We start from the raw sequence: 11,518 nt of genomic DNA, 5'->3' as shown, positions 1-11,518 counted from the left end.
AGCCTGGGCTACACCAGACCCTCTTTCAAAATGAAATGAAATGAAATTCAGTGACAATAAGGGAAGAAAGGATTCTCCTACATTATAAAGGGGAGCAGTTGGAACACTGCCTCTCACAGCAAGAGAAATTCAGTTTTTGTTCCCCTCAAGCCACTGAAGCTCTTCCTCTTAGCATGTTATTAACCAAAACTTTAGCCTTTTCTACCAGAAACAGTAACCTCTGGCTACAGGCAGATCTGGACAAGTCTGAACTTCCCCAGAGAAGGCAGGAACCCCAAGCCTTGCTCTGGGGCGGCTCCCACTTCAAAGGCGCCTTTCATTGAAATACAAACAGGGTGAACAACTGGTAATCTATGAAACAAATATCACCCAGAAGGAAGCTTTTCACATGGCCCTAGTCCTTCTCCTCTCCCCTCCCCCACCCAAGCCTCCAACAGGCAGGAGATGCACCTACCCCAGGGGGTGGGAGGTGCAGCGGGGGATGGGTAAGTCTTCTGCCACCGGTGTGTTGGAGGCTGTATGTACAATTGAAGACTTCACACGAGTTCGATTTGATTTGGTTTCTACTTTTTTTAAATATTATTATGGTTAAGACCACATGAAAGTTACCATTTTAACCATTTGAATATATACAGTTGAGAGCTGGGGGACTAGCTTAGTTGGTAAAGCGTTTGGCATGCAAGCATGAGAAACTGAGTTCAATATCCAGAAGCAGTGTACAAAAGCCCAGTGTAGAGTCACACACTTGGAATCCCAGTGCTGGGGGGGTGGTGGTGAAACAGGATTGGCCAGCCAGGTTGGCCAAATCGTTGTGCTCTGAGCTCTATGTCCCAATGAGAGACCCTGTCTCACAAAAAGCAAGGTGGTTGGCTCCTGAGGATTAACACCCAAGGTTGACCTCTGACCTCCATATGCGTCTGCACCCATACAAACACATACGGCTGCACATGTACACACAAATAAAATACACAGCTCAGGCACAATGTACCATAGCTACTTCCAGAACATTTCCATCATCCAGAAAGCAAGCCACATATTCATGAGTACTCCAGTTTCCCACTCTAGTCCCTAAAAGCCACCAAATTTGCTTCCTGTTTCTAGGGGACATCTTAGACAAAATGCACCTATAGCATGCCATAGTTTTCCCAGGTGAGGGGTTGCTCATCTCCTGCATAGGAAATGAAGAACACATTGTGCTGTCCTCCAAGCAAAGAGAGTAAGTTGGATAGGGTCCTTTTGACCAACTGGTCAGCTTCCCACACCATCAAATACAAAGATGGGGAGAAGAAAGTGGATTCCTTCCCTAGTTATGCTAAATTGTTTGTGTGAGCCAATAAGAGCATGTCCTTCTCCTGTCATGAATTCATTGCGTCCTCACTAGATTCATCCTATGAATACACTGTTGCTCTTCTCCATTCCATGGACAGTTCTTTCAGATTTATCCTTCAGGTTTCAGGAGGGATAGCGGTAGCACTCTTCTAGAAAGCCTGCCTGGGGAACTCCAAGCGGAAGCAGCTCCTGTCTCTAGACTCTGAAAGCAAATAGTTGCCAACCTTGTCCCTCCACAGTGTCTGAGAGGTTTTATTTCCCTCAGCACTCCAGGAGCTATTCCAAGAACTGGGCATTTTCTCAGGGAAAGAAAAGACCTCTATTTGAAATCTTCTGGTTTTCAAAGTGTGCAACTAGTTTAGAACTGTTAAAAGGTTTGTTTGGACAGGGCTGGGGATATATCTCAGTCAGTAGAGTGAAGCCCTGGGTTCAATATTTAGTACCCCATAAACTTGGATTGGTAGGACATGTCTTTAAACCCTGAATTTGAGAAGTAAAGTTCAGGAGGATCAGAAGTTCAAGATCACCCTTGGCTACAAAATGATTTCTAGGCCAGTCTGCACTGCATGAGACTCTGACTAAATAAATAAATAAATAAATAAATAAAAGTTGTTTGGACAAATTCCGCATATCTTCAGACTAAATGTCACCCAACCGTTCTCTTTGTCCCTTAGTTCTTCAACTTTTCTTCGAGCAACCAAGCAAGCTGTACCATATGACTACTTACTTTATACAAAGGTTGATTCTAGGTCTTGGGATTAACTTAGTGATAGAGAATTTACCTAGAATATGACAGACTTTGCCTTCATCCTAACACTATGAAATTTTTGTTTTAAAAAGTGATCTAGGAACTAGGGATGCAGCTCAGTTGGTTAAGTGCTTGCCTGGAATTCAGTCCCTGGCAGAACACACACACACACACACACACACACACACACACACACACACGCAGATGTCATAGAATGTGCCTATAAGCCCAGGTAAAAGCAAGAAAAACAAGAAGTTCAAGATCATCCTTGGCTACATAGCAAGTTCAAGGTCAGTCTTGATACTTGATGCTGAGATACTCAAACATTGTTTTGTTTTGTTGTTTGTTTGTTTTTTTCCAGACAGAGTTTCTCTGTATAGCTTTGGAGCCTGTCCTGGAACTTGCTCTGTAGATCTGGCTGGCCTCGAACTCACAGAGATCCGCCTGCCTCTGCCTCCCCGAGTGCTGGGATTAAAGGTGTGCGCCACCACTGCACAGCTCAAACACTGTTTTTAAACAAACAAATAAATAAAATAAAAAATTGGTTCAGTAAAGACTTTGGACACTTGGGAGATCAGTGGTCTTAAGCTAGGGGTGAGAGGAGAGCCCACATCTACATGGAGACAGCCATCTCAGTTTGCTTGTTTTGCATATTGATGGCCGTGCTTAATCTTTGTAAAGGAAACTGGTGAAGAAGTAGTGGTCCACAATACTATATGGGATTGCCCTCCTACAGCAAAGCAAATCATTTACCCTGTGACAGTTTCACTCTCCAGGGGCTTCAAGGCACCCTCCCCCAATTGGACTTTAAGACACCCGCTTCTCTGCAGTGAGGATCAAGAAACTGGCAAAAACAAAGCACACCTACACAGCAACAGAATGTCTTCAGTGGCCATAAGAAAGTTCTTAATGGAGGGCCGGTGCAACCCGCCAGGTTTCTGGACTTGAACTTCAAAACTGAGATAGTGCAATGAATTCCTTCACTTCTTTTTCTCCCCTCCCCCACTCTTTTCTGCAGCCCCATCATCCTCAGCCTTCTATGTGAAGAGACAATATGCATTTTTTAAGAAGACCCAGCGGGGAGCAGGCATTTCTATTCCAGAGAGATAGCACAGATAAAAGAGTCAGAGAGCAGGTCAGACATAGTTTGACATTTGTCATGTTTTTGAACCACTGATGGGCAATGTCTGCGGAACTGCTGCTGTTCCTGCTGCTCTAACAATAACGCATTCAAATGAGCAGGAGCCTGAAACCTGCACACACATTCCTTCCTGGCAAAGAATGGAATCCAAGACACGCAGCACAGGGGGGTGGCTTTCCCATGTCCCTCCATGCTAACAGATGCTAGCTTCCTTCAGTCAGTCTGGTTTTCTATAATCATTCTAACTGGCATTTTCTTAGCAGTTCTCAAAAGGGCCTGGAACCTCCTGGAAGACATGAGGACTTTGAAGATGAGGTTCTTCTCTACCCCTCCATATCTACGACCTCCAAGAAAGCCCTGGTTTGCTTCCTTTGATTTCAAGGTTTCTTTTTTTTTCTTTTTTCTTTCGTTCTTTCTTTTTTTTGTTTTGATTTGATTGTGTTTTTCGTGACAGGGTTTCTCTGTGTAGTTCTGGCTGGCTTTTAACTCAGAGATCCACCTGCCTCTGCCTCCCGAGTGCTGGGATGAAAGGTGTGTGCCGCCACTGGCTGGCAATTTTAGGAATTATTTTAAAAGATATATTAACAAAAAAATTCTTGAGAGCTGGGATGTAGCTCAATTGGTAGTACTTCTCCAGCATGCATAAAGGCCTGTGCTCCGTCTCCAGTATCACATCAACCAGGTGTGGTGGCAGGAGCCTACGATCCTGGCACTGTGGAGGTAGAGACAGGAAGACTACAACTTCAGCATTATCTGCGGCTGCATAGTAAGTTTGAGGCCAGCCTGGACTACATGAGACTCTTTCTCAATGTCTTTTTTTTTAGCATGCTGGGGAGCAAAATGTAGAGGGTTGTGGGTATGCTAGGTAAGCACTCTACCAAATGAGCCACATCCTTGCCTTGAAATAACCTAGTCTAATTTCCTACCTTTTATTTATTTAAAATGTGAATTCCTATGAATCCACTTGCCTCTTTTGTGGGGCTACATATATGTGGTAGGCATAGACCCTTGGGACTTTGACATGCTAAATACTCTACACCACTAAGCTACATCCCCTTCCAAACACACAGGCTTTTGAATTTTTACTTTGAGACTGGATCTTGCAAAGTTACCCAGGCTGCCCAAAAACTTGAGCACTCTTGCCTCACCTTCTGAGTGGCTGCAATGACAGGCACGTGACACCATGCCTGGTAAACTACTTGACTTTCCCAAAAATTTACAAGTGATAGGATTTTGAAAATATGATGAGTTTACTCAATATTTTAGTTACTCTGAAGAAAGAAATGTGAGGAAACCTTCTGGGGTTCTAGAAATGTTCTACATTTTGATCCAAGTGGTAGTTTCATGGGTATATATATATATATATATATGTAAAAATGTATCACTTCAGATTTGTGCATGTCACCATATGCATGTCATTCCTTAATACCAAATGGGAAAAATACAACAAAACATGACTACGATGTATGTGTACATATGTATATACATTATGTAACTTATCTTTAAATTATTTATTATATTATTATATAGTTTGGAGATTGTTTATATGAGTGCATATGAAATTTAATCATCTAAAGCTACATGTGTATATATGTGCAAACATATTGCATATAGGTAAAAATATCTATGCTCATATGCAACCTAGACACATGCTTGTGTGTATACATATATCTGTGTACATATATGTTTAAGTGACCGTAACAGTCCTAGTAAAGAGAAGATCTTGTTTTTCTTCCTTGGTTTTTTTTCTCACCAGTCTAATGTTCCCTCTTTTTTTTTTTTTTGATTTTTCGAGACAGGGTTTCTCTGTGTAGCTTTGCGCCTTTCCTGGGACTCACTTGGTAGCCCAGGCTGGCCTCGTACTCACAGAGATCCACCTGCCTCTGCCTCCCGAGTGCTGGGATTAAAGGCGTGCGCCACCACCGCCCGGCAATGTTCCCTCTTTTTTTATTACTTATATCTCAATTAAAACAAACTTTCTTCTTACACTTAGCTTCAAATGTTTATCAATTATCTGTTCTCTAAAATTCATGGTTTTGGAACCCCTTAGGTGGATATAAGGATGAAGGGGATGAGTAGAAATCAGCGTTAAGTTACCAGGGTCTGCCCAGCATACCCAGGAGCTGGAAAATCTGGAAAAGTAAGTATAACGATATCTGGGAAAGAGTTGAAAATAGAGACAAAAGCATCATAGCATCCAACTAGGATCATTATCAGTTACAGAGCCAAGAGTAAAAAAGCAGGTAGAAACCAGGTAAGTGGAAGACTCTATTGGAAACTGGTAGGAAAGAGAATCAGGAGTTCTAAGTCAATTCAGGTAAATAGTGGATTCAAGGCCAGTGGGGGCTACATGAGAACCCGTGTTAAAAAAAAAAAAAAAAAAAAAAAAAAAAAAAAAAAAAACAATAACAAATTCTATGCGCCGGGTGGTGGTGGCGCACGCCTTTAATCCCAGCACTCGGGAGGCAGAGGCAGGCGGATCTCTGTGAGTTCGAGGCCAGCCTGGTCTCCAAAGAGAGTTCCAGGAAAGGCTCAAAGCTACACAGAGAAACCCTGTCTCGAAAAACAAACAAAACAAACAAAAAATTCTGTTGAGGGGGCAGCGCCTCTCTTCACTACTTAGGAGAAATTAGGTTACTGACTGTTGTGCTGCTTAAAAGTAGTAAGCTGGGCTGAGCCTGGTGATGCATGCCTGCAATCTCAACTACTCAAGAGGCTGAGGCAGGAATATCTCAAGTTTGAGGCTAGCCTTCCTGTATAGTAAGTTTTAGACCTGTGTGGCCAGTTTAGAAAGACTTACACATCTGTTCTGTGAGCAAACTTTCCCTGGGAAACACATCACACATACTACTCACTTAGACAGGGAGCCCATGACAGACTAAACTATAGATACCACAAAGTCCATCCTGGTGATCCAATGAGTTTTATTAGGGTTACTTACAGGAATGTGGGTGAGGGCTTACTTACTTACAGGAGCAGAAAAGTCTCAAAGCTGCATCACCAAAGTCCACCCAAGCACAGGTGACAGCTCACAAAGCTGGGAGCCTGGAGCACACTGCACAGTCTTCCAACAGTTCAACAGGTTGGAGAGTCTCCTTTCCAGGAGCCTCAGCTGGTCTAAACCTCTTCCAGGCAGCTCTGCTGGCTTCTGCTTCTTCCAGGCAGTTTGGCTGGTAGGAGAATTTTCTTTGCAGCTTGGCTTGTTTACCCTTGCGAAGAAGGGGACCTATTGAACCCGGTCAGTTTCAGGGACTTCCTGGAGCTATATTAAGTTGTTTACCTTCTGGCTTAAGGAGCTCCCCTACAGGATGGAATGCTTCAACCTCAGAGAAAACCAGTAAACATCATCTGTGAAGCTCTAAAGACAGTTGATGGACATTGGGAGTAGGGGACCACTTTAAATTTCAGTGATGTAGCCCCTGTGAATAACTCCCCACCCATGCACCAGTAAGCAACCCTAATGAAACTCAGTGGATCATTAAAAAAAGACATCAAAGTACAAGAAAGGCTAGTAGGGAAGAGAAAGAGAAAGTGGACTAGCCTGAGCAGGAAGGAGATAAAAGAGGGTAATGTCAGTTGAATATGATCAACTCCATTGTATACATGTATGAAACTATCATGAAACCTATTATAATGCATAATTAATATATATCCTAATAAAATATTGCTCAATGGTAGCCTATTTACCTAGCATATATAAATCCATAACCAGTTCTGCAAAAATAAAATAAATAGTTTTAGTAAAATGCAGTGACAGTCATCTACTCTGACCTGAACACTATATTGTTGAAACTAAATTCTTTGTTATTATATTTTTCAGAAAGGGTCGTGTGTAGTCCAGGTTGGCTTTGAATTCATTACTGAGCAGAAACTAACCTTGAACTCCTGGTCCTCTAGCCTCCACTTCTGTCTTGCTAAAATGGCAGGCTTGCGCCACACCTGGCTTAGCTGTTGCCTTTTGACAGCCCAGTGCTGGTTCAGGACTTGAGTGTTCCTTTGAGGCTGGTGGAAGTAGCTGCTATCTGACCCCAGACCACCTCTTCTCATCTATGCACTTCTCCAAAATATTTTCCTATCATCTTTTGAGTATTCCTCATGGGTTATGCAATGTTTTCGGCAACTCCATGAATTGTTACTAGCATCATGTCCATTTCATAGATAAGGAAATTGTGTTTGCTTGTCTACATCGTATGTCCAAAGGCACTCACTGGTAGAGCCAAAAGTGCTCAGTTCTGACCCTGAAGCCTATGCTTTGAACACTGTGCTTACTATACTGTTTTTATTTAGGTTTTTTGAGACAGGGTTTCTCTTTGTAGCCCTGGCTACCTGTAGACCAGGCTGGCCTCGAATGGATTGAAGGAGTGCATCACCACTGCCCAGCATCTTACTATCTAATCTTATAGTAGTCTCCTCTGGGGACACATTCCCAGATGCCTCCATATGCATATGTGGCAGTCTTTTTAAAATTATGTTTTGAGAGCTTTGTTTATTTGGCTTGGCTTTGTTTCATGGTGTTAGGTTGGAACCTATGGCCTTATACATATTTGACAAGAGGTCTAATACTGAACTACACTCCTACTTCTATCCTATGTTATTTTCTATAAATGCCATGATATAGTTTGATTGACAAGCAACAATAAAATTAAATGAATTATGGCAATATACTATAACAAAATTTATATAAATGTATTTGACGTTAAATTTTTTTTTTCCGAAGCTGAGGACTGAACCCAGGGCCTTGCACTTGCTAGGCAAGCACTCTACCACTGAGCTAAATCCCCAACCCCTTGACCTTAAATTTTTTTTGATTAAAAAATTATTTTTATTTATTTCTATTAATATGTATGAGTGGGGGCTTTGTGTGGGAGGGTGTATATGTATCACAACACTTTTGGAGATCAGAGGGCAACTTCCAAGAGTCAGTCTTTTCCTTCCACTATGGGTTCTGGGGATTAAATTTAGGATGTCAGGCTTGGACAGAAAGTACTTGTGGTGATATTGTGTTCCCCAATATATCGTGCACCCTAATAAACCTATCTGGGGTCAGAGAACAGAACAGCCACTAGATACAGAGGCCAGAAAATGGTGGCACTCACACCTTTAATCCTAGCATTCCAGAGGCAGAGATCCACCTGGATCTCTGTGATTTCAAGGCCACAATGGAAACAGCCAGGCATGGTAACAAAAGCCTTTAATCCCAGGAAGTGATGTCAGGAAGCAGAAAGGTATTTAAGGCGTGAAGACGAGGACCTAGAACCTAGTTAAGCTTTTAGGCTTTTGAGCAACAGTTCAGCTGAGATTCATTCTGGATGAGGGCTCAGAGGCATCCAATCTGAGGAAACAGGATCAGCTGAGTAATTGGCAAGGCGAGGTAGCTGTGGCTTGTTCTGCTTCTCTGATCTTCCAGCATTCACCCCAAAACCTGGCTCCAGGTTTGTTTTTATTAATAAGACCTTTTAAGATTCATGCTACAAGTACTTTTACCAACTAAGCCATCTCACTGGCCCAGAAAATGACTTATTGTACTGTAGTCATCCTTCTTGTAATGATGCTTGGTGATACGATGCCTGTGTGTTGAGGTGAGTGATGCAGGCATGGTCATGTAATGTGGCCTTAGGTACCGTTCAACTTCTCCATCTATCTATCCCTGGGGAGCTATTCTGAGTACTATAATAAAACTTCTCACTAACCTGCTCCATCACAGCCTGGAAATGAATCAGTCCTTTGTCCCATATCCATGCTGCATTGGCTACCTACCCATTAGACACCTGGTAGACATCTTAGTGATCAGATCAACTGTCATGGTATTACAGTGCTTATGTTTATCCCTTAGATCAGTGTGCACATTGTTTATTTCTAGAATTTTCTATCTAACAATTTTGACTATGATTGCTATAGGAACTTGAAAACACAGGAAAAAAACTGGACCAGGAGGGACTACTGTATTTGTATTACAGTGAGACTTTTGTTTGGCTTGGTCATTCAGAGATCAATGGATAACACTGAACACTAAAGTGTGTTATTACAAATAATGCTGCTATGAGGGCTGGGCAGTGGTGGTGAATACCTTTAATCCCAGTACTCGGGAAGCAGAGGCAGGCGGATCTCTGTGAGTTCAAGGCCAGCCTGGTCTACAGAGTAAGGCACAAAGCGACACAGAGAAACCCTGTCTTGAAAAACCAAAAACCAAAAAAACAAAAACAAAAAAAACAAAAAACAACAACAAAAAAAACCCAAATAATGCTGCTATGAACATGTTCTTGCATGCATTTGTGTGAGTACAATTTTTCAGTTCTTTTGAGTTTTGACATACATTATTTTGGAATGGTTCTAGACCATTCCCCTCTAGGGGAAGTAGTTTGAGTAGTCTATCTATAGCATGGTGAACAGTCACTGGCCCCTGAATCCGGAGTGTTCTGATGGAGTTCTAATTTTGCAAATTACCCATTTCTTGTCTCACATCTCCAGATCTCCTTCCAGCTCTGCACAGACATAAACATGGTTTTCATGAAACCTAGTTTTGCCGGGCAGTGGTGGCACACGCCTCTAATCCCAGCCCTTGAGAGGCAGAGGCAGGAGGATCTCTGTGAGTTCAAGTCCGGCCTGGTCTACAGAGTGAGTTCCAGGACAGGCTCCAAAGTTACACAGAGAAACCCTGCCTCAAGGGGGAAAAAAAACAACTAGTTTGATTAGGTGGAGAAGACATGCCTCCCCCAAGACACAATGGACAATCCATAGCAGCCATTATGTATGTAATAAATCTTTTTTTTTCCTGATATAGCGTCTCATGTAGCTCAGGCTGGCCTGTAGCTTGCTATGTAGTTGAAGATGACTTTGATTCTGATCTTTCTGCCTCTACCACCTGAGTGCTGCTGCGGATTACAGGTATGTACCACCACTCCCAGTTTAGATAGTGCTGAGGATGGAGCCCAGAAAGACCCCTGCAATGCTAAGGAAACACTCTACTACCTGGGCCACATCTATAACCGAGTCATCAGCCTTATACGTGTTTTTTTCTCACTTCCCTTCCCCCATGCAACATAATTTTGATGATTTTTCAATTGTTTTCCTGGAATAGCTGATGTCACCACCAATAATCTCAAAATCTCAACCGTCATCACACAGGTGGTATTGACCATGGAAACCAAAGTGAAAATGGCACCGGGTGGTGGTGGCGTACATCTTAAATTCCAGCACTCCAGAGGCAGAGACTGGTGGATTCTCTGTGAGTTCAGGGCCAGCCTGGTTTATAGAGCAAGTTCTAAGACAGCCAGGGCTACACAAAGAAACCCTGTCTTTAAAAACAAAAAAGTGATAATGGCCTGGATGTTGGGGCCCTGAGTTCAATTCGCAGTACTGCAGGGGTAGATAAAATAAGGGCAAGATTGCTGAGCTGTCAGCAATGCTCAGTTCCAGGCTCAGAGACTCTTTCCTAAGAAAGGAAGAGTAGTAGGTCTCTGTCCTCACGTATCTCCACCCCTTAGCTGCTTTCCCTAAACTGCAAGCATGCCAGTCCCAAGCCTGACTTCAGTCTGCACCCAGGAAGAAACAGTCCTCTCCTGCCTGGCTCTGCTCATCTGGTGCCCAAAGACATACTGCACCAAGCTGAACTGTGACACAGCCTCTCTGGGCATCACGATGCCCTCTTTTTGAATTCCATTGAAACATTACTTGACAATTAGGAAAACTCACTGGACAACACACAGCAGGGACCCATTAAAACCTTGCTTTGGTAGATACAAAAATATACTCATTTTCACAGATTTAAATACATCTCGGTTCTCTGCAAAGGGCTGCGTGACAGATGGCTTCAAAGCGAGTCACATTTACAAACAGCACACAAAAATATTATTTAGCAGATTCTCGAAGAGTTCTTCAGAGCCCTCCAGAGCCAGTCTTTTTCACTAGCTCTTTCGCTTGTCATATGCAGAGGCTCAAGAAAATGTCTCTGGACTTCCTAACAACATCTCTGTGTCTTTCCTGGGCTTCCAGAATAGGAAAGTTCTAGATCCATGGAGTTGGCTCAAGCATTAGTTTAGAAAATGTTACCTTGGCATGAAAATTAGCAGTCCTTTACCGCAACATATCTCTAACCCCAAATCCAGGGGGTAGGAAGGAATCCAGAGATTGTTAGAGGAGTTATGAGTCATGTGTACAGCTATTTGATTCATTTCATGTCCCCAAGCTAGCCAGAAGCCTGGTGCAGGATCTCATGCTGTAATCCCAGCATTTGGGGGGCAGGGCAAGAGGGCATGGTAAGTTAGAGGCTAGCAGGAGTTCTATTTCCAGGCGAACCTGGG

The sequence above is a fragment of the Peromyscus maniculatus genome, chromosome X (genome assembly GCF_049852395.1).
Source record: "Peromyscus maniculatus bairdii isolate BWxNUB_F1_BW_parent chromosome X, HU_Pman_BW_mat_3.1, whole genome shotgun sequence".
Lineage (NCBI taxonomy): Eukaryota > Metazoa > Chordata > Mammalia > Rodentia > Cricetidae > Peromyscus > Peromyscus maniculatus.
Note: the sequence above shows the minus strand (reverse complement) of the source record.